Source organism: Sorex fumeus, unplaced genomic scaffold, assembly GCF_029834395.1.
Source record: "Sorex fumeus unplaced genomic scaffold, SorFum_2.1 ptg000070l, whole genome shotgun sequence".
Lineage (NCBI taxonomy): Eukaryota > Metazoa > Chordata > Mammalia > Eulipotyphla > Soricidae > Sorex > Sorex fumeus.
In genome coordinates, this window is record NW_026606127.1 from 2442286 (window position 1) to 2465486 (window position 23201).

General features: G+C 39.1%; 2 pseudogenes; one reads left to right on the plus strand and one right to left on the minus strand.

Moving 5' to 3' along the window:
• Positions 1-4651: 4651 nt before the first annotated feature.
• On the minus strand, positions 4652-4762 carry LOC130037195 (uncharacterized; annotated as a pseudogene).
• A 6588-nt stretch (positions 4763-11350) lies between these two features.
• On the plus strand, positions 11351-11447 carry LOC130036968 (uncharacterized; annotated as a pseudogene).
• Positions 11448-23201: the final 11754 nt, after the last annotated feature.

Below are 23201 nucleotides of genomic sequence, written 5' to 3' on the forward strand. Positions count from 1 at the left end.
TATTAAACTTGATAGAAAAAATAAGCATAAACCATGATCATATAATGTCTATTGAAAGAAGTGTAAATGACTAGTAAACACAAGAGCAATTTTCTTTTTTTTTGAAATTTGTTTTGTTTTGTTTTGTTTTATTATGAAACACCATGAGGTATAGTTTAGACTTACAAGTTGTTGCACTTGGGTTTCAGTTATACAGTGATCGAGTACCCATCCCACCACCAGTGGCCAATCTCCACTCCCACCAATCCAAGTATCCCTCCTACTCCCCATCCCCCATCCCACCCTGCCTCTTTGGTAGGGCACTACCTTTTGTTCTATCTCTCCTTTTGGGTGCTATGATCTACAAAAGGGACATTGGGTGGCAATCCTGTTCGGTCCATAGACTAATTTCAACAGGCATCTCCCATCCTGGGCAGATCTTCCCAGCACCCTTTATTGGGTGCTCCATTCTCTATCTGCACTGCCTTTACCCCTAGAGAGTAAAGCTGGCCTCTAAGTCATGGAGTGAACAACCTGGTATTTATGACAGTTGTACTTGTGTGTTAGTGTCTTATTTTGTTACTTTATATTACCCAGATGAATGCAATCTTTCTATGTCTGTCCCTCTGTTTCTGACTCATTTCCCATAGCATAATATTTTCCATGTAGTACCACACAAGAGCAATTTTCAAGTTCACTGGTAGACAAAGAGCACAAAATAAAATGATAAATTAAAATGTCCCCCAAATTACGAGTATTGAAATATCAGGTGCTATCTTTCCCTAGCAAAGATGCTAGAAAATAGGCCTTTTAAAGTTATTTTATTGAGAAATAAATCTGTATAATAGTTAGGCAATATATAGCTTAAAGCAGTTTAATGTTCATTAAGTCAATGTCACTGTCACTGTCCTCACATTGTTCATCGATTTTCTTGAGCGGGCCCAGTTAGGTCTCCAGTGTGAGACTTTGTTGTAAGTTAGCTTTCGTGTGTGTATAAGAAAATTCAAGGATCAAACTCATAACCTAAGAAATGTGTGGCAAATATTTTACCACTGAAGCATATTTCCAAACACAGTTAATGATTTTGCTTTTGCTTCTATAGTGCTAAAAATAGAAACCAAAATTTCATACATGCAAGCCAAGTTCTTTTGTCCTGAGCTACATATCCAGTCATAAGTAAGTTAGCTTTTAAGTATTGATATTAAGGAAACAATTAGAAAAGTAGACAAATAGATATAAATGTCCACATCAATGTAATCTTAGCTTGAAAACATTACAATTATAATATCTCAATAAACAATTTATAGTAACAGAAATTGGATAATCTTCTCCATTGCCATTCTGGAGGATGTGATGGATCCATTTAGGACGTCAGAGGGCAGTCATCTTGGTCTTGTAGTTGGCGAAGGACAGGCGGGTGTTGCGAATACCTTTCCCGGCTTCTGCCACATCTACCAGTACTTCTGCTCTTCTCTCTTTCAGGTCTTCCTTGATCGCATCTCTGCACTGCTTTTCGAGCTCGGATGTTAGCTTGCGGTTGCCTGAGGCATGCGCCAAACCATGCTGGCGAATTAGCTCAGGAGTTTTTGAAGAAAGGCGATTTTTTGTGCTTATCTCTCTCTTGGAATTCCTCGCCCATACATGGAGGTGCTGAACCAGTCGATCATATTCCTCGTCAATGTTGTCAACAATGGCATCTTCCCATGTTGCCGCAATAGTACCAAAGAGTTCACAGATGGTGGTCATTCTGAGAGTTCTCTTTTTGAACTTTGTAGCCCTTTCTCCCTGCTCTGTGAAGTAGAATTTTGCACGAAGGAGACGGTGGTCCGATCCCGTTCGAAATTTTGGCACAACAGTGACATCTGTCAGGCAAAACCGTCAAGTGAATATGATGTGGTCTATTTCGTTGTGGAATCTTCCACCGGGAGACTCCCATGTCCATCGTTTAGATTCTGCCTTCTGGAACTGTGAGTTACCATGAATGGTCTTGGTCAACATGATGAACTCTGACAGTCTCTCACCCTGTTCGTTCCATTCTAGGCCATGGATCCTGATGTGAAGTTCTTCAGATGATCTTCTCGGTCCTATCTTGGCATTAAAATCACGCACAATGATCTTGTAGAAGGTGTGGTCTTCTTTATAGAACTTCTCTAGCTCCATGTAGAACTTCTCGATTTCTCTTTCATCATAATAAGATGTTGGTGCGTAGACAACGAAGATAGATGCTGGCCGACTTTGACCGTGAGTGTGGGAAGATAAGACTGCAGCTGAATCTTATGAAGTCAATGTTTATGAGAAGCAGCCTTGTTCCTGATGTCCCATTCGCTCTCAACGAAACGACCATCTCTGAAAGCATCAGGTATGTGCACCTAGTTCGAGAGGTCAACATGACAAATGACCTGGCACCCGAGCTGTGCAGGAGGAAGAGAGCGGCTTGGAATGCCTTCAAGAACGTCGAAGAAATAGCTAAGAGGATGAGGAACCTCCGGCTCTGGGCACATCTCTTTGATTCCACTGTTCTTCCTGCATTAACATATGCCTCAGAGACCTGGGCCCTACGCAAACAAGATGAGAATGGTATTCAGGTCTCCCAAGGAAGAATAGAAAGAGTTATGCTTGGAATATCACGTTTCACTCAATTGAGAGAAAGAATCCGGAGTTCTGACATCCATCGCCGATCAAGAATCAGGGACGCTGTCTCATTTACCGAGGTGTCGAAAATCAGATGGGCTGGTCACGTAATGAGATTTAAAGACGACCGCTGGACTAGAGCTGTTACCGACTGGATTCCTCGGGATGTCAAAAGACCGCGTGGCCGCCCAACTTCCAGATGGTCTGACTTCTTCGTCAAGATCATTAACGATCGGTTTGAGGCCCTTCATGTTCCCGGAGCGAACAGATGCCATTGGGCTACACTAGCACGCGCCAGGGACAAATGGAGATGTTACTGGCACCCGCTCAAGCAAATCGAAGACTAACGGGAAGTTAAGTGATTAAGTGATTAAGAATACAACATTCCTTCAAGAGAGTTGAAGCTTGTTAGTTTTAAGTGATTTCTGGGATCAATTCCCTCCAGCCATACATTAAAGGTAGCAAAACACTTTTCACGTTTTTCTGTTCCCAGCCAGTCAACTACCCTTTCCTGAGAAAATCTATTAACTGGTTAGTCTCATGTCAGTCAGAAACTGCTTTCATTTCCCCCCATTTTCAACAAAGTTATTACTGGTACCAAGCAGAGTTGGTTAAATATATGTTCCTGTTAACATATATTTGCACTTGGGATCCATGTGAACACCTTCCACCTGGCTTTTAATGAAGGTGGTCATCCAGTTTGCTTTTCTGGTGGCATTCTGTTTCTCACTATTCCTCTCCACAGGTAATTGATGTGAAAATAACATATTTAGTAAACGGTATGATTAAAAGCTCCAGAAGGAATGCCAGCCCTTTCAGCTTTCTGGGTCTTATATGTAAACTGTACTTTGGAACCTATCTTATTTTCGTATGTTTGTCTTGAATTTCATTTTCAAAAATATTTTAACGTATTTGAAAAAAATCCACCAATTATCCCATGATGATCACCAGATTTCCACTTCGCTACCCTTCCCGGTTTCCTTTCCAACCATCCATCACCACATTAACTCTCCTAGGACCATCTCTTTCTACCACAACCTTCCAGGCTCAAGGTCAATTCGTACTAACTGCTTTGGGAGTGGTGACCTAGGATGCATGTCTTTGTATGGTACCTACCACAATGGAACCACAACGTCATTTATAAAGTTGGTTCTTGTGTGAACGGCAGTTAAAAGCGATGTTTAGAGAAAGCTACAGGCAACAGGGACCATGGAAGACCAAAGACCAGCCCCTCAAGCTAATATAATTTGAGCTCCCGCCACCAGAAATTTCCTGAAAGCTGGCTTGGCTAACTTGGGGAGTTTACAAATTCAAAGACTTACATAGGCAATGGACCGCATTGTTGAAACTCACTAGTAAAGTGTCACCATGATAGCAACTCTGAATATTGTTGGGAATAATTGAAATTGTGCAGCTAGGGGTGCTGAAAAGAGGGCTCGAGGACATGGTGTCTTATCTTAGCATCTACCAGGAGCTGATCTTCAGGCTTCATGCGTCAACTGTTCTCTTGGCTTTTTCCTTGTTAAGAGTCATCCTTGAATGACTCTGAGGGAATTGATCACTCATCTGGTAGGTTTATTCCACAGTGTATGTGTTCGCATTCCCCAACCATCATTTATGGATAGACCACCCAAAACTTTTAGTGATGTGTCTCAAATTTGCTTCCTTTCCAAAGGAGGCCATGAGGTGTAAACACAGCCTCTATGGAAGAATTTTTACTTTTCTTCTCATCATCTTAGACTCATCTGCCTTCCTCAGCCTATTCCAAATTTATTATTTTAACCGAAAACTGCAAACCGTGCCATTTCTCCCATTTTTTTCGAGGACACCAGTGATGGGCATACTTGACTGTGCTCTAGTCTTACTCTTGGCTCTGTGGTCAAGTTTCACATCTGGTGGGTCTCTGGGGACCATAAAAGATTGCAAGAATTGAACTGTGTCCTTCTTGCTTGCAGAGCAAATGCACTGTCAGCTTACTCTTCCTCTGACCCTACCCCACTCTTCATCAGGCCCATGCAATTTCTCCTCTTAAGGGCTTTATGCAGTCGAGTTTCCCACATTTGGGGAAATCGCAGGGGTCAGCACATCCCAAGTGCAATGGATGGGCCTCACCCTGGGAAAACCACCTACATGATCATGGTATCTCCCCTGCCCTGGACCATGTTTGTATTTCTTAGAGTCTTGTCTATTCCCCCTTTTTCCTCTATCTAACTTCCCATTCTTTCCCAGCTCCTCCTTCAACACTGAGCCACTCCCAAAATCAACCACAGTTGACAGCATCTCAAAATTCAGAACATTTATTAACAATCAATTAACTATGATGCATCTCTGGAGTGATAGCACAGCGGTAGGGCATTTGCCTTGCACACAGCCAACATGGCAGACCCGAGTTCGATGCATCTCTTTAATTTGAAAAAAAAAAAATTAGAATAAATAAATGGTGTATGGCATTTCAGTGTTTGCCTAGGGCAACCATCTGGTACCTAAAGTGGAACCTACCATTCCAGCTCTTACATTACGTAGCCATAGTAGAGAGAGATGTCCAACTCTTTTTCCCTCTCAATAAAGAACTGCACTTTCCCCCAAAGAGGTGTGTTTGGCATCGTTCTCACGCTCCTGCTGAGCCTTCCTTTTCATAGCCTCACGCTCTGGTCTCTGCTCTTTGGTGATGGGCTTTGACATGACTGGCTCGGGAACATTGGGCTTTCTCCATGGTTTAGGTTGGAAACGGAAGTCTTGGAGGAGAAAGTGACTCTGACGTTTGGGTGGAGACTGGCGCTTGTTCACACAGACAGGAGGAGCCTCCCGCTGTAGAGAAGTGCCAGCTGCTGTCTTGTAGGGATCAGGTCTAGAAGCTGCAGGCTGATGAATAGGCCGGCTACTAGGGTTCTGCAAACCTGGTCGAGATAGGTTGGTTGAAATGGACTTAGCAGGATTGGAAGGACCAGTCAAAAATGCAGTGGTTGACGGGGAAAAATTGGCAGCATTTGGCTGAGCTGCATTGGTAGAGCCAGGCTTGGCAGGGTTAGCTGCAGCAGGAAGATGTGTGGCTTCAGATTTTCGTCTCCGAGGAACAGGTTCAGCTTGTGGATTCTCCATGGTAAGAAACGGCAAAGGTACCAATTTGACCTTCCCAGGAGGTGGCAGCTCAGACTGGGATGGAGATGAGCGTTTATCAGCACTGCTACTTGGTTTCTGTGCTTTGACCTGAGTTTTCTCAAGGCCTTTTCCATCCCGTGTAGCACCTAGCCATGGCTTGAGAGCTGAGGATGGCTTGACATCTTTGGGGTTCTTTGAGCTACTCAGCACCTCGGAGGAAAAGATTCCAAGTTTTGGATCACTCTTCCCCAGAGCATGAAACATTTGGACAGAATCCAGCATGTGTATGCCTAGGTAGCGGCGGGGTTATTTAACTGCCTCTTGGCAAAACTCAGGTTGAGTTTCCTTGCATTTCATCTTGCCAATGGTGGACTTTTCTTCTGCCTTGACCTTGTTCCCTAGCTGCTTACACTCATTAACTTTCTTAGAGTTTTCTCTGGTGTTTTTTATCTTCTCCTGCCCATGGCTCTTTGTCTTGCTGATCCTGCTGGAGGCAGATTTGTGAGATTTGCTGTTAGTTTTGGCTGTGGTCACAGGACACCTCTCACTGACTGCAGCATTACAAACAATCCCTGCTCCCCTCAGCAAGCATTCTCAGAATTTTGGCTGGATTTTGGCCTTGGGTTATCCCTCAAGAGGTTCAGAAGCCTCCTTTTTGTTCTTCCCTTTTGCATGGGAGGTCCGCTTAGTGCCACTTGAATTTTCTTGCACCTGCTTCAGAGTGATGGTGTCAGTGGTGTTCATTACCTGCAGATCTTTGCATGATCTAGGTCTACTGGGATCTGGTAGGTCTCCAGAGGTTTTGAAAGCCCACTTTTCATCTGATCAAAATTCTTACCTTTTTGATCCTGAGTTGGAGTTGGTGTCAGCGCCAGGTTACTTTGGGCTGGAGATATTATGGGAACTTCCCCAAGATCAGGTGAGTACCTGTTACTTATGGTTCACATACAACTTAATCTTGTTGATGCATTGACGGTTACCCTGATTTTTGATCCATTTCAAAAATCATTACTTGAGTTTTTCCCAAGAAATATTTTTGGAAGGAAAACTTTATTTAAATTCTGTGTCTTAAGTTGTTTATCAACAATGTAGTTACTCATAACTCTAAGAATAATAATGCATACACGAATATAATTTTTCTATTCAATGTGATTTACATAGGAGGAAGTGTAAAGAAAACATCATGAAAAATATGTATCACAGAACTGAAAAAGAATTATGTAGATATTAATGAAATCTGGGCTCTGTAGCAAGCAGCATAGTACAGTATGTTATGGAGAACCGACCCAAGAGTAAGCCTTGAATAACAGTGGATGGCATCCCAAACAAAACCAAATAAAACAGTACAATAAGGTTATTACTAAATTGTTCCACATATACAATATGAAGACTCTATTTTATTTTAGTAAAAACTGCTAGCCAAAAAATGGAATAGAAGGTGATTTTTGAGTGACACTTTACCAGTCCATTAAAGAGAAAGGATTTATCAGTAACTACATAACAAAAAGAAAATAGGAATAAACGTGATTGTATTTCATAGAGATGAAATGTTTTAAATGAGTAAAACACAGAAAGAAACTTCGAAATTACAAAAAATTATACTCATCAGTACCTTTGAATATTAACCAGCAAACAACATGTGTTAAACATAGCAGAGGATTTCACTTGATCACACAAGAAACAGAAAAGACCATTTAAAAAGTGATCACAAAATAATGCAAATTTACTTTCAACGCCTATATTAGAATTATCTTTATCAAACAGGAAAACTTTCTTCTCAATGTTTAATAAATGAGCACCAAAATCCCATAAAATATCTTTATGTAGGAAAACTCAGAATTCACAAATATGACAAAAATGTGTAATTAGTCATGTGAGACTTGATTTTTCTATTTCCTTTTAGGATCTAAAAACAAAACTTGACTATTATCAAAGTACTCTCATGTTAGGAAGAAAAAATCACATGAAATAATATTTGTAAAGATGACAAGCAGCTTTAACCTGGAACCTACTGACCACACAAATGAATCAAACCTCCTGATACAAGTTAGAATATACCATTTTTTTTATTTTAACAGGCAGCGCATACATGAACTTAAAAACCAGAATGTAATAAAAACATTGAAGATTCTGTGTCTTCCACCGCCCTAGATAAGCACTATTAGCTATTTATGGGGAGCATCATTTCTGAAGCATGTTTATACTCCAAATTGTCAAGTACCAAGTACTGTGTTCTAAGAAATAATAAGGAAAAAAGCCAGGAAGGATGGCTTTCTGATAAAGAGCTTTTCCTACTGGTACCCTATTGAAGGCATAGTATATTTCTAGTCCTGACATTTATTGAAGTAAAATTCTTTGACTTGCTCTCAGTGAATTATTCTCAGCATATTTCATATATATATTCTTTCTTTTTTGATGTTAAGTCTTTGGTTCTCTTCAATTTTATGTCCAAACGTTTTCCTCTTCCTTGATAATCGAAGTCCCTATTCTTTCTTTCTTTCCTTCCTTCTTTCTTTCTTTCTTTCTTTCTTTCTTTCTTTCTTTCTATCCTTCTTTCTTTCTTTCCTATTTTTTTCTCCCTCATATTGTCTTGGTGTCGATTAGTCAATGTTTGATGAAAGTGATCCCAAACTTGCTTACCTTAGAGGTCTTGCCTCCCTAATGCTCAGCACTCCGCACCTTCCCCATGCCCCATATTTTCTTATTACCTGGTTTAAATAGAAATCTCAAAGATCAATGATTATTACTTTGTAATATCACTATATTCACAATACTGAAGTATAAATACAAGTGGAGAGACCACTACAGAGAACACATGCTAGTATATATTAACAGTTTTTCACAGCATCTATATTTTCTATTTCTGTAAAAATACTGTCTCTGATTTACTTGTTTTCAGTGAATATCATGTAAAATTCTATATTAAAAGGAAAAAGAAACACAGAGAATCAAACCTCATATATATATATATACATATATATAAATATATATGTTCGTGTGTGTGTGTATGTTTGTTTGTGTATTTGAGCTCCTAAGTATGTGTAAAATATAATGTAATCAATGAGGAAAAACACTTTGTATGTGAGAGAAAGTAAGCCAGTGTCTAAAATCACAGAGCAAATGTCAAAGTCAAGCTAAAATGAGGCTTATAAAATTCTACTTGAATATTTTCTTTCATTACTATGTGCTGTTTTTACTTGACTGCTAAGTTTAGGGATGATAAATCTAATGAAAAACTTTGAAAAGTATTATTCCTTACCTGACATGGTCAGAGAAGAGGAAATACCGATGAAAGGTAGACGAGAAGAGGAGACAGTAGGAGATTACGTCTGAACACTGAAGCAGCTTAAGACCACAAGTGTTCAGTACAGACGATTGCTCACTGGTGATTGGTCATTGGTCACTCGTCACTTGCCATGAAGATTCAAATTTGTTTACAAACAACTACATGGGACCCCCAAGATTCTACCAGTTGGTGGTTCGTTTGGTGGGAGAATGATGTCATAAAGTAGGCAGGAGAAAGGTAGAGGCTAGCCAATCAGGAGGTCAGAATCCCAGAAGAAGATCGGATTGGATAGAGAGTGCGGTAGAATGAAGCAGGCTAGGGAGATGGAATTCTACAAGATGGTTATAACAGTTTCACCTTCGTCAGACTCTTGTGTTAGAAAAATACTCCCATGATGCTCAAGAGCTTAGCTATTTCATTAACAAATCAAGAAAATTACTAAATAATTGTTTATATTGCACTGTTAAAGAAACAACATTTGTTATTACTAGTATATTTTAGATAACGTTTACAGCACATCGGGTTGGGCATTTGCCTTGTAGGAGACCAACCCTGATTCCGATTCCTCTGCCCGGCAAGCTACCCAGAATATCTCGTCCACATAGCAAGAGCCTGGCAAGCTACCCATGACGTATTCGATAGGCCATAGCTAGTGACAACAAGTCTCACAATTTGTTGTAAGATATTACTGGTTCCCGCTCGAGCAAATGGATGAACCACGGGAGGACAGTGCTACAGTGCTATGATTGAAAAAATTGGTGGTTTCTTTCAATATGACTACACTTACTAGGTTAAGTTGTAGATGAATCGAGATGTGTGAAAATGTAAATAAAATGAGAAGAAATAGTAAATGCACAGGTATCTTATTTGTACAAAACAAACAGTTGTTCTCAGTTTAAAACTGTAGAAGATAAAGAAAAACATATACTCATTTGTGTCAAAATTTTTCAACCTGAAAGAAAAGGACCAAAACCAATTTAAGTAATCAAAAAACAAGCAAAACTAACAAATACTGGCAATTAATATAGGCCAAGGATGAATGTTCTTAATAAATTAGTGCTGTGAAAAAAATCAGTATTTAGGTATTAAACTTCAATATTAAAAATAAGCATAAACCATGATCATATATAAAATGTATTGAAAGAAGTGTAAATGACTGGTAAACACAAGGGCAAGACACTCGCAAATGCCTACCAGGTTCTCTCAGAGTGAGAACTGGACAATAATTGTTGTCTTACCAACAAAATCCAGTCTCTGTTTCTTGGATATTGATGGGATTACATGGCTCCAGGGGCAGTTCATGGTTGTAACACTTAGCTACTAGGAGATGGGGGATCTGGTTGGAGGGGGCCCAGTCTTGATCTGAGCAGCCTTGGAGATCTCATCCCCCGGTTGCTCACACCTGGGTTCCTCTGTCAGATTCGTTCATGCATGAGGCTCCTTCAAGCTTGGGGAGAGTAGTCTAAAGCGTACCTATGGCTGGTTGCAGAGGTCTTCAGGTGCCGGAGCTCTGCTCGGCGCGGTGAGGGAAACTCAACACACCGCCTCCAAGGGACCCTGGTGAAGAAAGCCAGGTGTGGGGTCAGGAGACTGTCATTTTAGACATATTTGGAATTAATTTTAGATCAAAAAGTACACATCATTCTAACTATGTATGTGCTTAGTAATAAATTACTACACACTTGTTCAATCACCTAAGAAACCCCACTCTGCTCAGATAACTAGATTTTTAATTATAGGTCTGTTTTGCCTGTGTGTCATGACTGAGAATCACTATCATTAGATATGAAACTCACTATACACAAAGATGCACACAGGCTGCTTTGAGTCATCTGTGTTGTTAATGTGTGTTGGCCATTAAACTTCACTGAGACCCTTTATTCTGTCCTTTACAGGAGCCTCATAAGTGTCAACTTCCATTCAAGTTGAACTTATAATAATGTGGAATGAAATCATCAATATGATCCTCACCTCTTCCTTCAGGAGAAAAATCCTACTTATATTCAAGGTGGTCAAAGTGCAGACAACACCATCCACCTTTTCCTGGAGATGTACACGGGACTGAGGTGAGAACAGCAAAAGGCTCTAGTTTAATGGTCTTAATGAAGGTTTCAGGGAAGTGCATTAAACAGGACTCATATAACATCTTCCAAAAGAATTATTTTGTAAAACTGATGCCTTGATTATGGTAAAAGATAATATGGTAAAAACCATATTTTTCTTTCTGGGACATTAAAGTTCTAAATCTATCAAGCTGCTTTGAAATACTTTCTTTGATTAGGTACCACTGTCTGCCATAGGGTAAGTAAGGACAACACTCAAATTAATCAGAACAGAAAAAATAACTCCTACTAGGTTTGGTTACACATATACTAAAATTGAAATGATACAATGATGAGCATGGTCCTTGCACAGAGATGACATGCAAACTTGTAAAGAGTTCCATATTTTTGTTGCAAGAAGAACTAACATGGCTACTTTAAGCTAAGGCAATTCCCACAAGTACAAAAATTCTACATAAAGATAGCACAAATCCCCATAACAACAATCTCTCTCAATGTCTATGGACTAAATGTGCCAATTCAGAGGCACAGAATAGGAAGATGAATTAGAACACTGAACCCAACATTCTGATACCTGCAAGAAACATATCTGAGCAATCAAAGCAACCATGGGCTAAAAGTAAAAGGCTGGAAAACAAGTATTCAAGAAAAGAACACCTCCACAAAGCTGGAGTAGCCATACTAGTATCAGACCACATGGACTTCAGGCTAAAGGTTATAAGAGACAGTGAATGTCATTTCTGCATGATCATGGGATCTTTACATCAGAAAGAACTCACCCTCCTCAATGTAGATGCTCAATGACAGACCAGCAAAATACTTAAAAAGAACTTCTAATAGACTTATAGAAAAACATTGATAGCAAAACAGTACTAGGTGGAGATTTCAACACTACTTTGTCACTTCTCAATAGATCAAACAGAATAAATCTCAGCAAGGAAATATTTTACTTAAGTGAAGGAATGAACAACCGTTGGCTTAGAGAAGAAATCAAAGAGGAAATAAAAAGGTTCCAGAAACAAATGAGAATGAGGACGCGAGCTACCAGAACTTGTGGGACACAGCAAAAGCAGTGTTAAGAGGAAAGATTATACCTCTGCCAGAATTTATCAGGAAGAAAGAAAGGGCCTACATGAATAAATTAGAGCTCAAGATTTTGGAAAATGACCAACAAAAGGAGTGCAAACTAGGCTGGAGCAAGGAAATAATAAAATTTATAGTAGAAATCAATGAGCTAGAAACCCAAAATACAATCCAGAAGACCAATAAAAGCAAAAGCTGTTTCTTTGAGAAAATAAACAAGATAAATAAACCTCTAGAAGCCTCTCAAAGAAACAGAAAGAATTCTAATAAATCGAATCAGAAATGCAAAGGGGGGTATCCTAATAGAAACTACAGAAATCCATAGGATCATCAGAGATTATTTTGAGAATCTTTGCAGCAGGAAATGAGAGAATCTTTAACAAATTGATAAATTAAAAGATTCCAATTACCTCCCAAGGCTGAACCAAGAAGATTTGGAATACTTGAACCTATCACTACCAAGGAAATTGAAATGATGGTCAAAATATCCCCCCAAACAGAATCCTTGGCCCAGATGGATTCAATAGTGAAATATTTCAATCCTTTAAAGAGGAACTGCTGACAACATTTTTAAGATTTTCCAGGAAATTGAAGAAACAGAAATGCTCCCAAATAGCTTCTATGAGGCAAAGATCACCCTAATACTCAAAACAGACAGAGACACCACAAAAAATGAAAATTACAGACCTATTTCCTTGATGAATACAGATACACAGATTCTCAAGAAAATACCAGCAAAGAGAATCCAGAAACTCAACAAAATATCACACACTATGACCAAGTAGGTTTATCTTGGGGATGCAAGGATGGCTTAACATTCTCTAGTCAATCAACAGAATACACCATCTCAATAAAATAAAGATAAAAGTCATATCATCATATCGATAGATGTAGATAAAGCATTTGATGAGATCCAGCACCCATTCATGGTGAAAAACTCTCAAGAAAATGGGAGTTGAAAGTACTTTCTTCAATCTAGTCAAAGCAAACTACCACAAACCCACAGCAAGCATTATTCTCAACGGGGAGAAAACTAAAGGTTTGGAGCAGAAATCAATGAGCTAGAATCCCAGAATACAATTAGGCACAAAAGAAGTTACCCACTCTCACCACACCTATTCAACATAGTACTTGAAGTACTTGCCATAGGATTTCGGTAAAAAGAAAAGATATCAAGGGCATCCATATAAAAAAGGAAGAACTCAAGCTTTTACTATTTGGAGATAACATGATACTATACTTGGAAAATCCCAAAGAACCTACAAAAAAGCTCCTGGGAACAATAGATTTGTTTAGTAAAGTAGCATATTACACAATCAATATCCGGTAGTCCATGGCTTTCCCATATATTTCAAATGAAAGAGAAAAAAAGAGATAGAGAAAAACAATCCCATTCACAATAATACCTCAGAAAATCGAGTATATTATATTAGAATCAACTAAAATGTTAAGGAACTATACTTTGGTACTATTGCGGCAACATGGGAAGATGCCATTGTTGACAACATTGACGAGGAATACGATCCACTGGTTCAGCACCTCCATGAATGTGTGAGGAAAGCCAAGAGAGAGATAGCCACAAAAAATGGCCTATCTTCGAAAACTCTTGAGCTAATTTGCCAGCATGGTTTGGCGCATGCCTCAGGCAACCGCAAGCTAACATCCGAGCTCACAAAGCAGTGCAGAGATGTGATCAAGGAAGACCTCAAAGAGAGAAGAGCAGAAGTACTGGTAGATGCGGCAGAAGCCAGGAAAAGTATTCGTAACGCCCGCCTGTCCTTCGCCAACTATAAGACCAAGATGACTGCCCTCCGACGTCCTGATAGATCCATCACATCCTCCAGAACGGCAATGGAGAAGATTACCATGACTTCTACTCAAATCTCTTCGATAACCATGTCCACTTGCCGACATACCAAATTACACAGGATGGATATGTCCTTCCCAAAGTTCTCCCTTCCGAAATCCGACACGCCATTTCGTTGGTAAAGAAACCAACAGCACCCTGCCCAGTCAAGGTCAGACCCGAACACCTGAAGAACCTGCCGTCAGTACTCATCAATACACTGGCTCGGCTCTTCACTCGCTACCTGTCTGAATGCAAGTTTCCGTCTCAATGGAAAACCAGCAGGACCGTACTACTGTTCAAGAAGGGAGACATCCATGACATTGGCAACTATCGCCCGATCTGCCTATTGTCTGTCATCTACAAGTTGTTCACTCGAGTCATCCTAAATAGGATTGGCAGAACACTAGATGAAGGACAACCATACGAGCAAGCAGGGTTCCGCAAAGGATTCAGCACCATCGACCATATCCACGCGATAACCAAGCTCATTGAGGTTTCTCTGGAGTTCAAGATGCCGCTGTTTAATGTTCATTGATTTAAACAAGGCCTTTGATTCTGTTGAGACGGAAGTGGTCATTGAAGCCCTAGCCAATCAGGGCATTCAAGACCAGTACATCAGGATCCTCCGTGAGCTGTATTACAGATTCACTAGCAGGATCTCACCATTCTACAAAGAAGTGATCGTTGATGTCAAGAGAGGGGTGCGGCAGGGTGATACCATTTCACCAAAACTCTTCAGTGCCACCCTCGAGAACATCATGCGACGACTGGAATGGGACGTAATGGGACTGAAGATAGATGCTCGGCAACTACACCACCTCCACTTTGCTGATGACATTATTTTAATAACACCAAACATCAGCCAAGCAGCACAAATGCTGGCCGACTTTGACCGTGAGTGTGGAAAGGTAGGACTACAGCTGAATCTTACGAAGACAATGTTTATGCGAAACAGCCTTGTTCCTGATGCCCCATTCGCTCTCAATGGAATGACTGTCTCCGAATGCAACCGCTATGTGTACCTAAGTCGAGAGGTGAACATGACAAATGACCTGGCACCCGAGCTGTGCAGGAGGAAGAGAGCGGCTTGGAATGCCTTCAAAAACGTCGAAGAAATAGCTAAGAGGAAGAAGAACCTCCGGCTCCGGGCACATCTATTTGATTCCACTGTTCTTCCTGCATTAACATATGCCTCAGAGACCTGGGCCCTACGCAAACAAGATGAGAATGGTATTCAGGTCTCCCAAAGAAGAATAGAAAGAGCTATGCTTGGAATATCAGGTTTCACTCAAATGAGAGAGATAATCCGGAGTTCTGACATCTTTCGCCGATCAAGAATCAGGGACGCTGTCTCTTATGCCAAGTTGTCGAAAATTGGATGGGCTGGTCACGTAATGAGATTTAAAGACGACCGCTGGACTAGAGCTGTTACTGACTGGATTCCCCGGGATGTCAAAAGACCGTGTGGCCGCCCACCTTCCAGATGCTCAGACTTCTTCGTCAAGATCATGAACGATCGGTTTGAGGCCCTTCATGTTCCCGGTTCGAACAGATGTCATTGGGCTACACTAGCACGCGACAGGGACAAATGGAGATGTTACTGGCGCCCGCTCGAGCAAATCGACGACTAAGGGGAAGTTAAGTGATTAATGATAAAATTTTAAGGAACTATACAAAAAAAAACCCTAAAAACTCTACTTCACGAAATAAGAGAGTATATGAGGAAATGGAATCACATCCCATGCTCATGGATTGAGAGGATTAACACTGTCAAAATGGCAATACACACCAAAGCTCTATAAAGATTTACTGCACTTCCTATAAGGATAGCCATAACATTTTTCAAAGAAATAGATTAAATACTCTTGAAACTCATACACAACAATAAACTCCCATGAAAAGCTAAAGCAATATTTGTTAAAAAGAAGAAGGGAACAGCTTCCCCAACTTGCAACCCTACTACAAAGTCGTAGTAATCAAAATATCATGATATTCAGATAAAGACAGGCCTCACATCAATGGAATATAGTCAAATATCCTGACGCTGGCCCTCAGATTATTATTACCTAATCTTTCATAAAGGCTCAAGAAATATAAAGTTGAGCAAGGAAGTCTCTTCAACAAGTGGTGCTGGGAAACCTGGACAGCAACAGGCAAAAAAAAAAAAAAAAAATTGAACTCAGACCTCTTTATAGTGCCAGGCACAAAGTCAGATCAAATGTATTAAAAACCTCAATATCATACCTAAATTCTTTTTTTTTATTTAAACTTTATTTCATTGAGTTTTTTCACTATGTCCCACCACTGTTTTCGGGCCATGTGGGTTTCATCAGAAAAATCAGCTGTAAATTTTAAGGATGCTCCTTTGTAAGAGATTTCTTTCTTTGATCTTGTTGCTTTCAGAATTTTGTCTCTGTCTAAGGTTTTGGTCATTTTGATCAGGATGTGTTGTGGGGTATTTTTATTTGGATTTCCTCTAGCTGGTACCCTTGGGGCCTCCTGAATGTGGTCACAAGTTTTCTTCAGCTCTGGAAACGTTATAGAAACAAGAGATGACTTAATAGAATACACATCTTGAGAGAAAAGACTGAAAAGTCATATTGCTTCAGGTGTGCAAACAAGGAGAGATGAACTGCTACTATAAATGATAAAACAGAGAAGTATATACCCTCACCCTCAAGAACATAAGAACTTTGCTGCTATATCATCCTCACATAAACTCTGGTTATTTAATATATCTAATCACTTTTCCCATGACAAGAATTTTTTAACCTCAACATTGATCCTAATCTTTTTAAAATTTTTTTTGTTCTTGTTGTTTTTATTTATATATTTATTTTTTTATTTTTTTAAATTGAGTCACCAATGAGATACAGATACAAAGCTATTCCTAATCAGGTTTCAGTCATACAATAATCCAACACCCATCCCTCTCCCAGTGCCCATTTTCCACGACCAATGGCCCCAGTTTCCCTCCTGTCAACTTCCCCAACCTACCTCTAGGCTCTGTGGCAGACATTTTCTTTCCATCCCCCCTCTGTCTCTCTCTCTCTCTTTATGTCTCTCTCTCTCTCTCTCTTTCTCTTCCTTTCACACTCTCACGTTTTCGCTTTTTCCAGACAAATACTTCAAAGACTTATTCCCCTCCTACATCTCATGTGAACTATCTTATAAGGAGCATGATGTCAAGTTCCTTCCTTGTCAAGTATACAAGAATGGAACTCTACTGTGGAGGGAATGTTTGCTTCCTACGACTTCCAAAAGCAAAGAAAAAATATATAACAGTGATATATTGAAACTGGCTCCAGTTTAGAGATAGATTCTCAAAGTAGCACCTTTGCAGAATGGATCTTGTACATAAACTTAGATATGTACCATTTTCATCAACTTGGTCTCTAAAGGACTGATACAGGCATTTATTAGGATAGGGTCTGATATAGTATCACGGGGGTGAAGAGTAATAGACACTTTGCTGGTGGTGCTATGAGGTAACTTTATACCAAGACTATAAATGTTAATACCATTTTAAATATATGACCTTACCTATAATAAATTTTTTAAAGAAAAAGAATATCAAACATACCATCACTATCACCTATAATTCCAATGCCACCACTATCACTTGAATTTCAAGCTATCTCCAAAGATAAAAATTTCAAAACAACTTTATTATAAGCACATACATGAATTCTTAAGATATATGGAGAAAAATGTGGGACGATCCCTCCATGACATTAAAGCTAAGGGAAACTTCTAGAATGAAACACCACTGACCAAGGAAGAGGAAATGAAGATAAACAAATGAGACTACATTAAACTAAGACGTTGCTGCAACTTAGAAAAAATGGTGACCATCATAAAAAGACAGCCCACATAATGGGGAAAAATTATTTATGCACTACCCATAAAATTAACCTCAAAATTCTGACTGCTGTATCGTTAAGAACACTAAATAGTTCCCGTGAATTTTATTCTTCTTCACATATATTTACTCTAAAATATTTTAGATTTCATTTTAAACCACAGGTAAAAAATAAAAATTATATTTTTTTTAAAATTAAAAATAACCCCTATGCATAGCCAGGTGCGATCCAAAAAAAAAAAAAACAAGAAAAACAAGCAAGCAAATAAGCAAGCAAGAAAGAAATTAAAAATTAAAAAATAATGCTGTTTGCAATGCTAAGGATCAATCCCAGATCATCATACAATGGAAGGCAAATGCTCTATCCCTGAGTTATATCCCTGATCTTAAACATTTAAAAAGGTCTTTTTTGATGTCTCATTGCATTTTATTTTTTAAAAAATGCTTTTCTTAGTATACCTGGTCGCCATCGTACCGCCTACTTCTTGACCTTTTCTTCACTTGTATATTTTACCTCTAAGATTCAGTTGTCATCTTATCCTTCCTATAGCCATGCTTTCCTTTGACAAACTTTCCAAGATCATGTCTGGCTTGCTTTAACATGGCATAAAATGGAAACGTTATTTTCTCTATGCTCTCACGCAAGAGGTGATGATGTTTTCGACCCAGGAGAACTCTTTTCTGGTGAGCTTCCTGGCTGTTTCTACTTGACTTCAAAATATCTAAAGGTAAGGCATCATCTCTTTGTTTTTGAGTTTTTGGGTCACACCTGACGATGCACAGGTGTTACTCCTGGCTCTGCAGTCAGGAATTACTCCTCACGGTGCTTGGGGGGACCATACAGGATGCTGGGAATCTAACCTGGGTAGGCCGTGTGCAAGGCAAATGCCCTACCTGCTGTACTATAGCTCCAGCTCCACCCGCCTCCCCATAATTCATCATCTTGAGGGCCTCAGATTTTTACCTTCCATTTAGAAACTTCATCTTTACATTGACACAGTAAATTGAAACCACAGAATCATTGAATGTCATGTTATAATGGTAGCAGCCATGAGCAAACATTGATAACCCATAAGTTGGCATGAATGAATTCTGTCTCAGAGGCTTCACTTCTGAGGATACCTGTCACTACCTCCTTTCTGTTACGTATCCCAGGATCAGAATCTAAATCAGGCCAGCAGTAGAAATTGTCCACCCAAAAGCTAGCCTTCCACTGGGATCAGAATCCTTGATGCATGTAACTTGTAATTTTTCATTCATGATTTGTTGACCTTGTTTCAGGCAGAGGCATCCAGAGCATAAACTCAGCTTTCCAGTAGTTTCCACAGGAAATCCAAATACCTAAGAATGTTATCATTTCTGACGCCACTCTTAAAGATTTTTTTTGGAATCCCACGGTAAGATACTATCATTAATGTTATAATATTACTGTTCTCCATAGTCCAGATCTCCCCAAAGAACTCTCTACCCTCCTCACTCAAAGTATAGACTCCAGTTTATCATTCTTCTGAACGTACTTCTATTTGTTTCACTCAGGTTCTCCCCTAAAGTGTACAAGTTAAGTTCATACCACTCCAAGTTCTTATTCCTAAACTACCAGAGTGGGCTTGGTCCTCAATCTTGTGTTCTTCCTTAAAGAAATACCGTACTTCCTTTCTGTATGTCACTCCTTGCTTGCTTTGTAAAACAAGTGTTCTGTCTTGAACATATATTCCATTCCACCCTATGCCTGTTTCACAAGTTTCTAAGTGTTGTTCAATAAAATCTATTTTTCTTCACAGCGTTAGGGCGTTCGCCTTACAAGCGGCCAACATGACCGACCCGAGTTCGATTCCTCTGCCACTCTCGGAGAGCCCGTCAAGCTACCGAGAGTATTCGATATGCCAAACACAGTAACAACAAAGTCTACAATGGAGACGTTACTGGGCCCGCTCGAGTAAATCGACGATCAACGGGAGGGCCTTTACCTTTTCTTCAATGAACTAAAAATTTTAAAACACCAGAGCATTGTTAAAATCAATATTTGTATGTTTTAAACCCCAAATTTTGAAAATGAAAGGGTGTAAAGCAATGGAATCCTACTCAGTTATATGAAGTGAAATCTTCTTATTATTTGTATAAAAAAGCATAACATGAGGATAATATGTTTAGTGACATAAGCCAGGCAGGGAAAGATAGGCATCATACAAGTTCATGCATATGTGGCATATGGAGAAAACAAATTAAAAGAATAAAATGAGACAGACAAACGTCTAAAACAATATTAATATTCTATGATTTATAATTCAATTAACAATGGTTCCTCATACACATTATTACAACATGACACTCCTCATTGTCTCAAAAAATAAACCCTCCCTCTCCCCCAAACCCCCAGAATCCCTCCCTCCCAAACCCCTGACTCAACTGTGTGGATCAGTTCTCCCCTTACATTGTCCTTGAACCTTTGTTGCTACCTTGCTGTGTGTCTTTACATCCCACATATGAGAAAAATCTCTCTGTATCTGTTCCTTTCCTTAAGGCTAACTTTACATGCATGATATACTCTAGTTTCATCCAATGTTAAAAATTGTATAATTTGGATCTTTTCAAAGCCATAAAAACAAACTTTAGAACTATAAGACTATTTAGTTACCAGATGGAAAGGTGTAATCAAAGTAGAAAAACTGAACAATAGTGAATGACAGAGGAGGCCTTTCAATTGTGAGTGTAATATGATACATGCATGTTGATTATCCATAATCTTAAAATTTATGAAATTCTAGTAATTCTATAATGTAATTTTAAATAATCAAAACAGTATTTAAATAATTTACATTTATCTATGATTTTGACTTATCTTTTGTGTCAAACTATCAGAAATAAAAATAATGTGAGAGAGATATGGTGTAACACTATACTTTTAAACAAGAGAAGTGCTGAAAATTTTTGTGTCTTGATGAACTGTCATATAAATTGACTCCAAAATCAAATTAATATACTCAAGGAAAAATAAAAGTCAACCGATTTAATCTTTTGCCTTCACTTAGGTTCCCATCTGCTGATCTCTGGCAGACGAAACAATTTTTATTTTATTTTATTTTTTTAAATTTTTATTAGTGAAACACCATAATGTACAGTTGTACATTTACAAATTTTTGTTCTTGGGTTTCGATTATACAATGATCAAATGCCCATTCCTCCGCCAGTGCCCATTTTCCACCACCATGTATTCCAGTATCCCTCTCACACAGATCCCCCCCATCCCACACTGCCTCTGTGGCAGGGCATTTCCTTTTTTTCTCTCTCTCCTTTTGGGTGTTGTGATCTGCAAAAGAGGCATTGAGTGGAAATCATGTTCAGTCCATAGTCAGAATTATTATTTTCAAAGGATTTCTTGGCAGAGGTTTGGCAATCTTTGCTAGCAACCAACTCCTTTTCTTCTGCTTTTTTTTTTTCTAGAAATATATACTTATACTCAGACTGACTAGTCATGGCACCAAATTGACAAATGTACTTGTTTTTACTTCAGATCTATTTCCTTATTATCACATATAATTAGCAGTGGATAGAAAATAACTAGCCCAAAATTCGTGGGGGAAAGGGAAATGTTTATGCTTTTCTTAGTTTGGAAAATACCTGTCAATAGTATAGTGACATTCATCTAAATATGTAAACACAATGATTAAGAAGAGGTAAACCATGACTGCCATTTCAAGGAAGAACTGGCCTTCAGCAAATATCCTTGGTTTCAGAAGGATGGCTCTGGCTTGGATGGGGGGCAAACATGAGAGCTGTGAGCTACCTGCAGTTAATGCATGCTCTGAGGCTATGTGGTGACACTGCTGAGAAATGTCGAGAGCCCTGATTAAGTAGGGTCATGGGGGAGAATGGAATGATGACAAGAAAACAGAGCAACAGGACAAGATCATAGATTCCTTTGTATAAAAGTTTTCATCTCTAATGTATTAATCTGTGAAAAAGAGAAACAACTTCTTATCATTCTTCCTGGCAATATATTATCCTTACATAGAGCTTCAGGAAAAAACGCTTCCCTTGTTAATTATTATAGCATGAATATCTGAGAGGTGTTTGAACTATTTCTATGTATACAGTGCTGATGAATGAAACCAATCTCACTATTTAAGTATCTAAACTGCAATGTTCTCACCATTTAACTCTCTAAACTCTGATGGCTCCAAATCTTCTAAGATCAGTTTTCATCTCTTCCATTATATCCTGGCTTCTCTTCCCGACTGTCAACTCTCCCTTTCTTTCTCCCTCTCTCTACCAACTATGGTCTCCCTGCCAAAATTTGCCAAGATAAGCTTTCTTGAATTATAGACATAAGTTGACTTCTCTTTTATTTTAAATATAGGCAATTTTGATTTTCAAAGTCATTTATAATGGAGATTTGTCATACAATATTCCAATTCTAATCACACCACCAGTGTCTGCATCCCTCCACCAACAAATTACCCATTTCTCCCTGCATTCCCACCGATTTCCTTGACAAACACATTTTGAAGTTTTACTATTGTACTCTGGGTTCCATACTTATAGTAGTGTTGGCATTGGTGGTTAAGACATACACCTCAACTTTTTCATGCTGGCCTTCCTGGATCAATGCCCACTGACACCATGTAGGGGAAATATGTGAGAACAAATCATTAAGCTCCAAATTTTTCAAATAATCTTTAAACAATTCTGATCGAAATGAAAACAGTGTGAACTGGAGGGGACAACCCCCTGTCAGCCTGCAAAGTCTTTTCATTTTTCCACATTACAAAAGAAGAAATCAGTGAAGGAGGTCTGTCATTAGGCAAGTTAGGTGACCCTGCTGAGGTGTGGTCAACAGGGTGTTTTGTGCTCTTCTCTCCTTCCACCAGAAGTCCCAACCCTATGATTTTTGTCTCTTCAGTCCGCATAAAATGAAAAAAAATTTTACCACACAGACATCCATGTAATGAGCCCAGCCAAGTTGATAAAAATAAATTTCAGCAAATTCATAGGTTAGTCATGTTGGTAGAAACAAAATATCATGTTTTAATATTGAATCTGCAGGAGACACAAATTACAAACCTTTTCATGTCTCAGTTTCAATCATAGGATATTTTAACACCTAACCTCCACTAGTATACAGTTCCATTGCTAATGTCCCCAGTTTCTCTCCCATCACTCCCTCTCCCAACCCCAAACCCCACCTGACAGCCTGCTGTCTCTAAACTATGGCAGTCACCTCTCTCTCTCTCTCTCTCTCTCTCTAATCCTTTGGGCATTATGGATTGTAATACAGAGAATGAGAGGATCTCACGTTTATTTCTTTACCTACGTTCAGGACTCAGTTCTCACCCAGAGTAATCACTTCCA